We start from the raw sequence: 13431 nt of genomic DNA on the forward strand, positions 1-13431 counted from the left end.
TGTAACTTGTGTAAGAACAAGCTATAAATAAACCGACAGAAATGTTGTTTATGTCAAGGTGTGGAAAGTAATAAAGGATGGACTCGGATCATGCATGGTTTTAGGATAGACACATCTCACATGACACATGATATAAAAAATATTCTTTTCACTCCATTTTATCTAGGTTGATGTCAAATTTTGTGCTTTTATATGTTGAAATCACATATTTTGATTGTGGTGTTTTATGTTTTAAAAAACATGTCTATGTTTGGATATCTGTGTTTACATTTATTGATGAAGTATTTGAGATATTTATAAGAGAACTCCATTATTTCAGTTATATATCTTCCTACACATCTATTATTCGTTAACCCAACTCTAGATTAGGATTTTCTAAAAAAATGTGAAAAAATATCTAACTGATTCAAGTCAAGTGTTAACCTTGTATCATTTGTCGCTTCCTTTATAATTTTTAAAATCTTTGTGAGCTTAAAATCTCACGTCCTTGTGTATATAAACTAGTTTGGAGGGCTAAAATTGCAACAAGTTTTACATAGTGGGTCCAAGAATTTGCTAGTTTACATGAAATTGATTGACAATTGTTAGAAAATCAATCAAACATTGTGGCTCACCTTGAATTGCGAATAATATGGCAACTATATTTGACGGGTAGAAGTGTATTGACTTTATGGAATCATTGTATTTTTTTCTAAGTGTATCCTTTTGCTTGTGAAATCCAATAGAGAGGTCTATTTTAAAATCGATTTGTTGATCGAAGGTCATCCCCAAACTTGCCATACTTAATACTTGCAAATGTGGTTGCAACTTTAGGTTTCCATCACCAATCATCTTGATTGCATTTTCAATCAAATAATTCATTTCCGCGGGATAGTAAATTATTCCTATAAAAATTGAAATACATATGAAAACTATTATGCCATTAATGTAAACTATAAAACTTTACCTTATGAAGCAAACATTGCAAATGAAGTTGAAACAATAATACCTATTTAACCATGTATAATTAATGTTGAAGATACAACATAGTAGTTTCGAAGATGAATTAATTTTTTGAAGTGTAATACATTTAGATAGGTTATACATATTTTTTGAATAATACATGTCAATTTTCTTGTTTTGATGTTTTACAACAAGATAATGTCTTATGGAAGTTTACACTCTACATAATTAGAAAGAATGAATGGTGGTGAGTAAAAAGGGATACAAAATATGATCAATATTCTATATGATTTGTAAAATGCCAATAATCTAAAAGTAACATTTATATTTACAAACATAAATATAAATGTGGATTAGAATGAGTGAATTGAAGATTTTTAGTTATTACTAAGCTAAAAAATTGCAATGAATTTATGTAAAATGGTAATAATTATTGATATAAACATATAGTTCCTATTATTGGTGTAGTTATGATTGACTAAAGCAAGATAGGCTTGGACCTCTTACATAACCACTATAAAGAAACTACCTGAAGCCAGAGGACTAGAGGAGGTCATATGGGCCCCACTAGGTAAGGTTGAAGCCAAATGAAACTTATAAAGTCTTAGAATTAAACCCTGGTGAAGAGGGAGATTATTCTTGGAAACCACCGACTGAGATAGGGAGGAGCAAATCCATAATTTTTTATTTTAATTTAGCTCCTATTATTGGTGTAGTAAAAATATTAGTAAGAACTTTTATTATGTGTCAACAATTGTAAGTAATTCAAATGAAATGTGGGACGTAATTTGCAATTAATTAATTATTGCTAGTAGGTATGATCACTTGTAAATACATCTATCACTAGTTGTTGGAGAACAATAATAGAAATTTAAAATTGGAAGCAACTCAAGAAAAGAACAAAAAATTGAAATATAAAAAATAGTTACTATATTTTATTAATGTAAGCAGCTAGAGAGGTGGGAATAGCGGGAACAACTGGAGCGACTGGTTTGAATTCGAATGGAGCAGGAGCGGGAGTGGGAAGATCGGGTGATGAAGGTTCCGGAGGCTCCCACATGATGTAATCCATGGGAGAAACAAAATTTGAAGCTTCTGATGGTAGTCTCAACGGGTTTTGGGATGGGGGCAACTTGCCGGTACCACCAAAAGAAAAAACTGACTTTACTGTTTTACCTTGTGGTGGGGAGGGCCCCAGAAAGTTTGTGGAGAATCTTAGGAAAATCGGGATCTCTAGACTACAATAGAAAATGGTCTACTTTATTTGGGTCAAACCTCAAACACAAGGCTATTGCGCCTATTCCGCATAAAGTGGACCCAGAGTTTGATTCTTGTTCCATTTCTATTCTAGATTGTATCATGGAAAAGAATATGACTAATCTGGCCTCTGTCCTAGTCGGCAAGTTTATTCGCCCTCGACCTAATATTGAAGCGATTAGGGATTCGGTGTCCCGTAAATGGAAGGGAAAGGGTCAAATTGATGTGGTTGAAATGTCTAATGGTTTTTTCTCCTTCTCCTTTGCCTATGAGGAGGACCTTTGATCTTTCTTAGCAAGTGGTCCCTGGATGTTAGGCAAATCATCGTTGGCTCTCAAGAAATGGGAACTAGGTTTTAACCAAAAGGAATGGGAATGTAATGAGGCCCCTATTTGGGTGTGGCTACCAAATTTGCCTATGGAGTTCTGGGGCAAAGAAATCTTTGTTGGGATTGTTGCATGCTTTGGTGAGCTCCTTTCAATTGACCCAGTGACCTCTGGGAAGACGTGTCTAGTGTATGCTAGAATATGTGTGAATGTTAAACAATCTGCTAATTTTCCAAAGGAGATTGGCCTCTTCTCTAAGATGGGTAGAGGAGTTCAGAAATTTGAGTATGAATCTATTCCCTTTGCTTGTTTCCATTGTAAAAAATTTGGTCATTGGGCCAGGGAATGCCCTTCTAATCCTATGCCTAAGAGGAGTTGGAAGAAGAAAATGAGACAAAGGGGGTGGATTTGGTGGAGTCTCCGTCCTTGGATCCTACTCCATGTATGAATGGAATGAATGATATCCTATGTGTTCAGGTTGGTCTAGATCCAAATCCTTCAAACCTAGATCCCTTGAATGAGGGGGGGGGATGCAGGGGGAAGTTTGAAGCCTGAGGAGATTTCTAATGGCGATAAGTCTATGATGGAGATCCATAGGGTTAAGGATCCTTCCATCCACCTTGTTGCTGATGTTGGGAATTTATCAGATTCAAACATTACTGATGATGTGACCCAGGATGATGATAATCCAAATCTATTTATTGAGGTAAAAACTAAGCACAAAAAAAGGAACTCACCAAATCGCCATTTATTAACACTGGTTTCTAGTGGTGTTAAGACTAGAAACAAACAAAAGGAGGATTGTGGATCCGATTTGAGGGTAGTGGGGAGGCCTCCCAATGCAATTATTAGAGACAACAATAGTCGGGATTCCACTGTTGATGGAGTCCAAATAACACTACAAGACATGGGGATTGGTTCCCCCATCCAGTCAAATGAAAGTCATTTCATGGAATATTAGGGGATTGAATCATCCCCACAAACATGATCTTCTATCCAACCTAGTTAGAGATCACAAGCCAGATATATTCTTGTTCAAGAAACCAAAATGCCTGATTGTATATTGGAAAAGATCAAATTGGTTATTTTTCAGAGATTGTGGAACTCATTGTGCTGATGCTAATGGGGCTTATGGTGGTACTGCCACTTTGTGCAATCCTAGATGGCTTTTGGGTAAGGTTGTCTTTACTTCTCCTAATCACATTGCCACTAGATTTACTAGTCTATCTGATGGATCATCTTGGATCATTTCTAATATCTATGGCCCAAATGGGAAAAATGCTATAAAAATGCTCGGGTCCTCTATTATTAATGCTAGAATGGCTTTCCCAAATGGGAAATGGATTCTATTGGGGGATTTTAATACCCCATTATCTAGTATGGAAAAGGATGATGGGATGCCTATTTTGGAAGAAAGTAGGGAGGACTTGGTGGATATGATTAATTCTCTGTGTTTGTTAGACCTTAATCTCCTTGGACCTAAATTCACTTGTTCCAACAGAAGAAGTGGGGGGGACCTCATCCAAGTCACACTGGACAAAGGTATTATTTCTCCTGAGTGGATTCATAATGCTTCTTGTAGATTAAATGTGTTGTCTAGAATTGGGTCTAATCATTTCCTGATTTTTCTGAGTATATCCCCTTTGACTGGGAGGAAGGCCTTCCCCTTAAGGTTTTAGAAGATGTGGCTTTTAGCTCTGGATATTTATGACAATATTTATAAATGGTGGAATGTTGACATTTACGAAACTGTAATGTTTAGAGTGGCTAATAAACTAGCCAATATTAATTCCAATATCCAACTCTAGAATAAAGTTTCCTTCAGCGATATTTTTCAGATAAAAGAAAACCTTAAGAAAGATTTGGATGATGTACAGTCTCAGACTCAAGATGTGGGGTATGATCTTGTCGTTATGGATAAAGAAGTTGAGTTACTTACCAAGATTCATGATATCATCTCTAAGGAGGAGGAATTCTGGAAGTAGAGGTCCAAAGATTTATGGCTCAAATCTGGTGACAAAAACACGAAGTTTTTTCATATGAATATCCTCAAACATAGGGCCTCAAACACAATCAATAAAATTTTAGTTGATCATGGCTGGATTGATCAACATGAGAAGTTAAACTAGGAAGCCATTATATATTTTTTCACTCTTCTTTCGGATGATGGCTATCTGGATGTCAATGCTCAAGATGAGATCCTACCGAAGTTTAGATGTATTGTTTCCCAAGACATGAATAAGGAGCTAACCATAATCCCATCTCATGTTGAGGTTAGAGCTGCGGACTTTTCCTATGAAGGTAATAAAGTTCCTAGCACTGACGGTTTCCCTATGTTCTTTTTTCAAACTTTTTGGTAGATTATTGGTTCGAATGTTGTGGATGCTACTAGAGAGTTCTTTGGTTCTTCATCTCTTCTTAAGGAATGAAATGCTACCTTTTTTGTCCTGATCCCTAAGAAACCTGATGCCTGTTCCTTTCATGACTTTAGACCCATTAGTTTATGTAAATTGATCTAGAAAATCTTTACCAAGATCATTGTGTTTAGGCTTAAAAATTTGCTGCATTCTTTGATTTTGAAGCATCAGAATGGTTTTGTTCCTGGTAGACAAGTTTTGGATTCTATTATTGTTGTCCATGAGAATATCCATTCTTGAAGAAATCGAGCTTCTTGTTGAAGTTTGATCTTCTCAAATCTTATGATCAGGTCAATTGGATATTTTTGTTTAAAGTGCTTCAATCCTTTGGTTTTGGTAACCATTTCATCTATCTTGTCAATTAGTGTGTTACCACTCCCAAATTTTTGGTTCTGGTCAATGGTTCGACGTCTAGTTTGTTTTCGACGTCAAGGGGTATTAGACAGGGGGATCCTCTCTCCCCATTTCTCTTTATTCTAATGAGTGAAGCTTTTGAAAAAACTATCCAGAGACATGTTAGGAAGAGCAATTTGAGGGGTTGACGACCTTCTTCCCAAGCTACTATTTGCTCCTACCAGCAATTTGTTGATGATACACTACTGATGGGGGAAAGTTCGATTAAAGAAGAAAATACTATTAAAGCTATCTTAGATACTTATGAGAAAGGATCAGGGAAAAAAGTAAGTCTGTCTAAAAGCTCCATTTTCTTCATGCATACTTTTGAGAATAAAAAAATGAAGATTGCCAATATTTTGGGCTACAAGATAGGTGTTCTACCTTATTCATATTTGGGTCTACCCTTGTGTGTGGGACCTACCTCAGACTCCTTCTGGTCTGGTCTGATTGATAGATTTCAAATGAAGCTAGCTAGTTGGAAAGGAGCTTTGTTAAGCCAAGCAGGTAAACTTCAATTAATTAAGGCTTCACTTCAAAACCTTCCCGTGTATGCTATGAGTCTATTTAAAATCTTAGCCAAATTTGCTAATAAAATGGAAGTATACAGAAGAACTTCCTTTTGTCGGGTTCTAAATCCAAGAGTAGGCTTCATTTGTTTGCTTGGGATAAGGTTTGTTTGCCTAGAAATAGGGGAGGCCTAGATATCAGACATCTAAGAGACTTTAATAGAGCTTTAATGGCTAAGTAGCTATGGAGATGTTTAAAGGAGAACAATGAATTGATCGATATTTTCAAGGACTAATACCAAATTCATGATTTCCAAAGAATGCTAGAAAATTATTCCCTCCTGACTTCTGTCTCTGATATTTGGAATAATTTCTTCAGATCCTCTTCCATTATTTCTCAGGGAAACCAATGGGTTCTGGAAAATGGTAGAAATATAAGGTTTTGGGATGATTGGTGTACAAGAGAGGGACCTTTGTCTAATTCAGTGTGGGCTTCATAATTCAAAGAGAAATGCTTTAATCTGATTGCAACTTGGGTTGCAGATTATATCAGTAATGGAGTTTGGGTGGACCTCAGAACCTTGGATGCTTCTTTGTCTCCTTTGTACTCTTGGTTGAACCTGATCATCATTCCATCCTCTCTAGTGGAAGATGTGGTTATATGGAATGGTTCTACCTCGGGGCATTTTGTGGTGGCAGATGCTTTCTGAATCATCAGCAAGTCTTTTTCTCCTCCCCCGTTTTGGGCTGGAGCTTGGAATAAACTCTCAATTCCTAAAGTTAATATATTCTTCTGGTTATTCATGCAAAACAAGATCTCTACTATTGATAATCTCTATAAACGTGGGATCCCCATCAATAATAGATGTTTTTTATGTAAAGAAGAAGCAGAAAATGTTGATCATCTGCTCTTACATTGCTCCTATGCTAGGGACATCTGGGCCTTCTTTTTCAACCCGTGGAATATTATTTGGGTCACCCCTGATTCTATTCAAAACTTTTGGTTCCAATGGAAGTACCCTTATGACAACCATTCGATTGGTATTCTATGGAACTTATCCCTGCCTCATATTGCTTGGGGTTTGTGGAAGGAAAGAAATAATAGGGTTTTCAAAGATATGGAGTCCATTTCTCTTATGGTGACTATTAGAATAAGGAATGCTATTAAGGATAATTTTCTTAATTACTATCCTGGTAGGAAAAATGATCCTGGACTCTTTATTCTAGCCAGGAGTAATGGGATACTATCAAGCAGTGGTAGATATGCTAGAATATATCTATCCCTATTTATAAAATTAAACATACCAAAGAGAATGTTTCTTGGAATCCATCCCTTCCGGGGTGGATCAAAATTAATATCGACGGGGCGACCAAAGGAAATCCTAGGATGGCTGGCTATTGGGGAGTGGTGAGGAACCATTTGGCTTCTCTAGTCTTTGCGGTGGTGCTCCCTTTTGGGCACAACAACTAACAATTTTGTGGAGGCCAATGCCTCCTACATAGGACTACACATGGCAAGCAAGGAGGGGTTCAAACGAGTCTGGCTGGAAAGTGACTTGCTTAACATTGTCAAATGCATTAAGTGATGTACGGTGCCTAGGTGGACTATTTCAAACTTAATCAAGGATTGCCTTGAAATTATAGCCGACCTGCATTATTTCTAGAGATCGCACATTTTCTGAGAAGGAAACAAACCTGCAGATCATTCGGCCAACTTGGAGGTGGGTAATGTGGTGGTTAAATGGTGGAGAGGAGAGGAAAATTTCCCAAAAACTTTGTGCGACCCTGCAAGAAATGATGTCAAGATCTTCAGCCTTTCCAATGAAATTAATAATGAAAGATTATGATGGGATGGGAACCATTGGGGTGGTAGTTTGAATTATTAACACTTTGAGAAGTTTTAGAACTTTCAGTTTTCCCTATTTCTGGTTTGCTTTCCTCCTAGTTTTTTTGGACTCTTGTTGTCTAATTTGCTCAAGCTACAGAATGGCAGGTGAAAAGAATAGGTTTGAACCCACAACCTATGATAAATGGCAGAAGAATAAGGAGGCTTGGGAGGAAATTTCTGATAGTGTGATGGTGCCCTTTTTGGAGAGACTGCATGCTCATTCTGCCATTGTTATGGAAAGCTTTGTTAAAGGTTGGAAGAAGGGTGTGTTGTCTACCTTTGGTGCAGAGTTTCAAGTCAATGAAAACCTAGTTGCCATTGTTATTGGTCTGGATATGAAAGGCATAAAATTCTATAGAGACAAGAAGTCGGGTGAGGAGGATATTGATTCCTTTTATGATAAGGAAAAGGAAAGACAAAGGGTTACGAAAATGGTAGATGGTGGCTATAATAGGAAATAGCTGATTTCCCTCTAGGCTGATATGACAGAATTCATCATGAGGTACATCACCCTGGATGGTAGATATGCTAGCATTTTATCACATCATTTTAATGTCTTAAATCATTTTAGGCATCATAGATTTATTTCCATACCTTTTTATTTGGTTTCATCCTTGGAGAATAGTTTAGTTAAACATTTTGAAAACAAGGATAACCCTGTGATTCATGAAGGCCTTATCTTGTTGATTGTGGAATACGCCCAATATCATGAACTGAAACCCTCCCCCAAGGTAGAACCCACATTTCCTCCTCTAACCTTGATGTGAGTTGGTCTCTGACACAAAGATGGATGAGGATGACAGTGATACTGGCATGGATAGGCATGATATCAAGGATATGAAAGACCCTAAGTATAGACCAAAGAAATAAGGGGAGATTATGGTGACCCCAAGAGCTAACAGTAGCAGGAAAATCAATCCTCTAAGGTGGGCAGAAAGTAAGTTCAAATCTGCAAGCAGTAAAATGCAAGACTTGGAGCTACCCACCAAAAAGAAAATGATATTAACAAAATGTAGTGGGTCCAAAGTCCTGGACCACGAGATTAGGTTGGACATCCCTATCAATGTGGATGATGAGAAACGGGGGTTTATGAATAAGGAAAATAAAAGCGATAAAAAGGAGGAGAGGGTGCTGGGAAATCTGCTTTTGGAGACTACTAGAAGTCGGGAGAACTATTGGAAGTGGGTGGATAAGGAAATTGGATCCCTAAAAGATGGGATTAAAGGAATTGTTGAGACTTAAACAGAATTCTGTGGGCCCAGTAAAACTGAGAAGATCATGAGTATGATCCAAAACATTTATCAAGATGTGGAAACTATGAAGGTTGACCATGAGCACAAAATTGAGAAGCTAGAAGAGGATGTGAGTGAGATCAAGGAAAACCTGAACAATCTGGTGGAAATCAGTAGTCAGGTGATGAACGATAGTGCTGATGGTTTCGAAAAAATTAATTTCATGATGACTAATTATAGAACCAGGGCCATCGACAGTGACCCTCCCTTGGGGGAAAAGCAGAGAAAGAATGCCTCAGAGGGTGGATAGAGTGTTGCTGGTGGGAAGACTCTCTCAGGTCCTTACACTAGAACAAGGAGTCGGAGCCAAGACCAGGCAGCCTCCAGATTCATCATGGAGGATTGGGAAAAAATTAATAAGAGAATTATTTAGAAAAAAACTGAATTGATGCACTCTCTTAGTTGATTGCTTTGCCCTATTTTTTGGTTCAGCTATTTTGTTTTTTTGGCTTTTGGTCTGTGTGGGGTTTGTCCCCTGTTTGTCTTAGTTTTACTGTCTAATTAGCTGCTGGCCTTGGTTTGTAATACTCTGGGTTTCAAGTCCCTATAAAACTAGTTTATCTTTATCAAAAACAATTGTAGCTACAACTATTCATGCTAAATAGAAACCTTAAAACTATTAGAATATTATATACTATATACATAGTTTGAAGCATAAGTTTGTTACATGCTATTCAAGTAAATCTTAAACACAAGTTTAATGTAAGGAGAACTTCCTTTTCCATACTACTCATTAGCATGATTTTCTCATAGGAAAGTGTAATTTAGAAAACCAATTTTTCATAAGTTGTAGGCAGATCATTTAGTGTTGCTTCCATCAATTGATCTTCACAAGCCTACACATTGTCTAATCGAAACACATTTTTTCTTTTCTTGTTTTATTAGGTCAAGGCAAATAAGTGAAACATTACTCATAAATATTGAATTCTTAATTTATTTATTCAATTGATTGATGGGGATGAGTCACTTGATAGTGTAGTGTAGTAAATTGTACACCTTTTTTATCACTCACATTAGACCCAATTTGGTGGTTATATCTAGTTAATAGCTGATTGTGCTTAGTTTTGGGACCTTTTGCAAAAACTAGGTGGAATCCCCTTCTCACAACCTCTCTTCTAGCCTACATTTTTTTCTAAAAGGGTGTCTAGGGCCCCTTTCATTTGACTATAGCACCTAATGGACCTGTCCAAGCATTTTGGCCCCAAATTTTTAATTACAATGGTCAACTTCATAAGTAGCGATAAAGCGATCCTTGATATCATCCTTCCTTAAAAGTAACCAAGACAACTTTATTTTTCTATAAAATGGATAGAGTAATCATGACAAATTTATAGCCATATTAATAAATATGATAGACATAAGCATAATCTAGAAAAAAATTCTTTACTTACAAGAATGCTTAAACGCATATGTAACATAAAATATTTTCTTATAATTAATGATTACCTAAGGCAATTGGGAAAATTTAAGCTGCAATGGTAAAGACGATGTAAACATAGAAAGACATACATGTACCCGACAATTAGTTTGGAATTATATACTGGAATTTTTTGGTTGAGATAAAGTTGAACTTGTGGTTAAAGAAAAAGTGACAAAGATAGTGAAAATAATGTCACAATAAAATAGGAGACTTGGTTAAACATAGCTTTAAACTATTAAGGTAGGAAACTTCAACATTTTTCATAAATTAAATGAACTCTTCAATCACAATAATTGACATTCAATTATTGAATAAGCTTGACAATTAGAATAAATGATGGGTTTATAATTCAAATCATCCATATTATAAAAGAAACTCAAATTTTTATTTTTACTACACACCAAAATAGGATTAAAGTGAAAGGGTGTAAAGTATAGATCATTAAACTTGTATTATGATTGAAAAAATTTATTACAATATTTGTTTGAATTTAGTTAGAATAAATAATGGGTGTGTTATTTAAATCATCCATATTATAGAAACAACTCAAATGTCTCATTCTATTGCACACAACATAGGGTTAAAGTGAGAAATTTAATGTGAAAGGATTTAAAGTATAGATTGAGAAACTTGTATTATGACTAAAAAAAGCTATATAAAGTTATCTTATAACATCTCTTGTGAAACATAAGAGAAAACAATTTAAGAATTTGATGAAATAAGTTAAACAACATCCAACAATTTATTTATGTGAAAGGGGTGATACACTTTAGTTGTTGGTAAACCACATAGGGAACTACAATAATACCATACTATGTATGATTCATATGGTTTTGAAATGCACAACGAATAATAGGAGCATTGCGCTCTCAATAATAATCATCACAATACATTTCCCGTAGGAAACTACCAAATCCAAATAATTCCATGCATGTTACATGAAATTTAATTACAATTTATTCCATTGCCCTGAATTCAAACTCTTTGATATCACATGTACAAGATCTTGTTACTTCTACTTGTTCAACAGTCTAACTACAGCTAAGCGAAAGAGAATTTGTAAAATTTTGGATGTTCGTTTCATTAAACCCACTCCATTTCACAAACACATTTGTGCCAATCGATGGTAATGAAGCATTGACTTTTAAATCACTAGTTGAAATCAATTATTTGAATTTGTTGTTGAGGATTTGTAATGACCTAAAAAAATTAATAAAAATGTTAATTATGGAGGAGAAAATTGTTGAGATTTTTTACAATCTTTGATTATTGATAAGGACAAATATTTTTGTGCACTAATTATTCTTTGTCCTAATTATCATAACATTTTTTTGTTTTCTAATATGAATTATCAATAGTAAATATGAATTTAATCTTTTAACAATGAATCAAATAATTAATTTCATATTTTAATATTGAATAAATAATCTACATGGTCAGATATAGAAGTAAAATATTGAAATCGAATCACATATTTAAGTGTAAACAAAAGGTATTTAAAAAATACAATAATGTCCAAAAAAAAATAAATCAAATATTGGAAATAGGAATTAGTTTACAAATTTATTAGAAGTTAGGATAATGTAAGGTGCAATAGATATTACAAATAGAAACACATAAATAAATCGGAATAAATACAAATTACTATCGAGAGTCATTTAAATAATTAAAAAGGAAGTGCTTTAGTTTGAATAAACAAACAATATAAAAAAATTCAAGTTAAGAAACTTCATATATATATTTCCCAATTGTAAAATAAATGAAAGATTGACAGACAACTCGACATTAAGTATTGAATACTAATCCTACAAAATGATTTTTTTAAATATAGTTGGTTTAAAAAAATAAACATGTTTTAAAATACACAATCATATATACATTAATCATTGTACATTAGAGATAAAATTTCAAAAATAATTGGTTTGAAAATCTGTACATGTTTTAAAAGACATAATAATAAGCAACCACATTTTAAAAATCTTAATACATAAAATTGATTATTGGAGAATAGATACCTAATACTTTAGCTTTCCACAAAATAATTACAATTTAGAAATCAAATCAAGTTTACACTTCACAAATGGTAAGCATATTAAAATGGGACTAAGAATGATATAATATAAATATCAACAAGTTTCTCTTACTAAACATGCCTTAGTATTGAGAGAACAAGATTTAAATACATTTAATACCTTATGTGTTATAAATTCAACTAATGTAATAAATTTACTTTTCCACAAACATTGTCGATTTTCTATAACATGTTATGGTTTTTTTTACATATTTGGCTATTTATAGTATTGAAGCAATAAATGAGATTGAATTGCAAATCACCATCTTAAAAAATTACTAAGTAGTAATAATACTACACGGGTATCTGACCTCAAAACTAAAAGAGTTCATAAATATTTCCACAAGAAGATTGAAATTTTCATAACAAAAAATCATTAACAAAGCAAGAAAAAATAGAAATGTCACAAATCTTGTATGAAAAATATTTTTAAGTGCCTAGGGATCAAGCTTCAGTGAGATCACATAGCTAGTATGGAAAAAAAAATCATATCATCCTACCTACACAGAATTCAACAAAAAAGAAATTACAATGCAAGTCTCTATCTCCACTAGAATCAAATCTATGTATTGGGCTATAGCTTGAATATTAGATATCCTACTTCCCTAAGTATGAAAACATTGGAGCCATTTCCTAGCTACATAATGAGACAAATAACAATTATACTTAACTATGAGCGATAACAAAAATTTATTAGAACAAACAAATTATAAAAAAGATTGAAATAGGAAGAAATAATCAAAAAATAAAAAATCTTTCTTAATAAACCTTGGACCAAGAATCCAAACATTACTTGCCTATTAAATAACAAATTCACTATCTACATAATGTTCTACACACTTAACTAAACATATTAAACACACCACAACACATTGAAATTATCATATCAACCAAAGCCCCGAATAAACTGAATTGA

Source organism: Cryptomeria japonica, chromosome 10, assembly GCF_030272615.1.
Source record: "Cryptomeria japonica chromosome 10, Sugi_1.0, whole genome shotgun sequence".
Classification (NCBI taxonomy): Eukaryota; Viridiplantae; Streptophyta; class Pinopsida; order Cupressales; family Cupressaceae; genus Cryptomeria; species Cryptomeria japonica.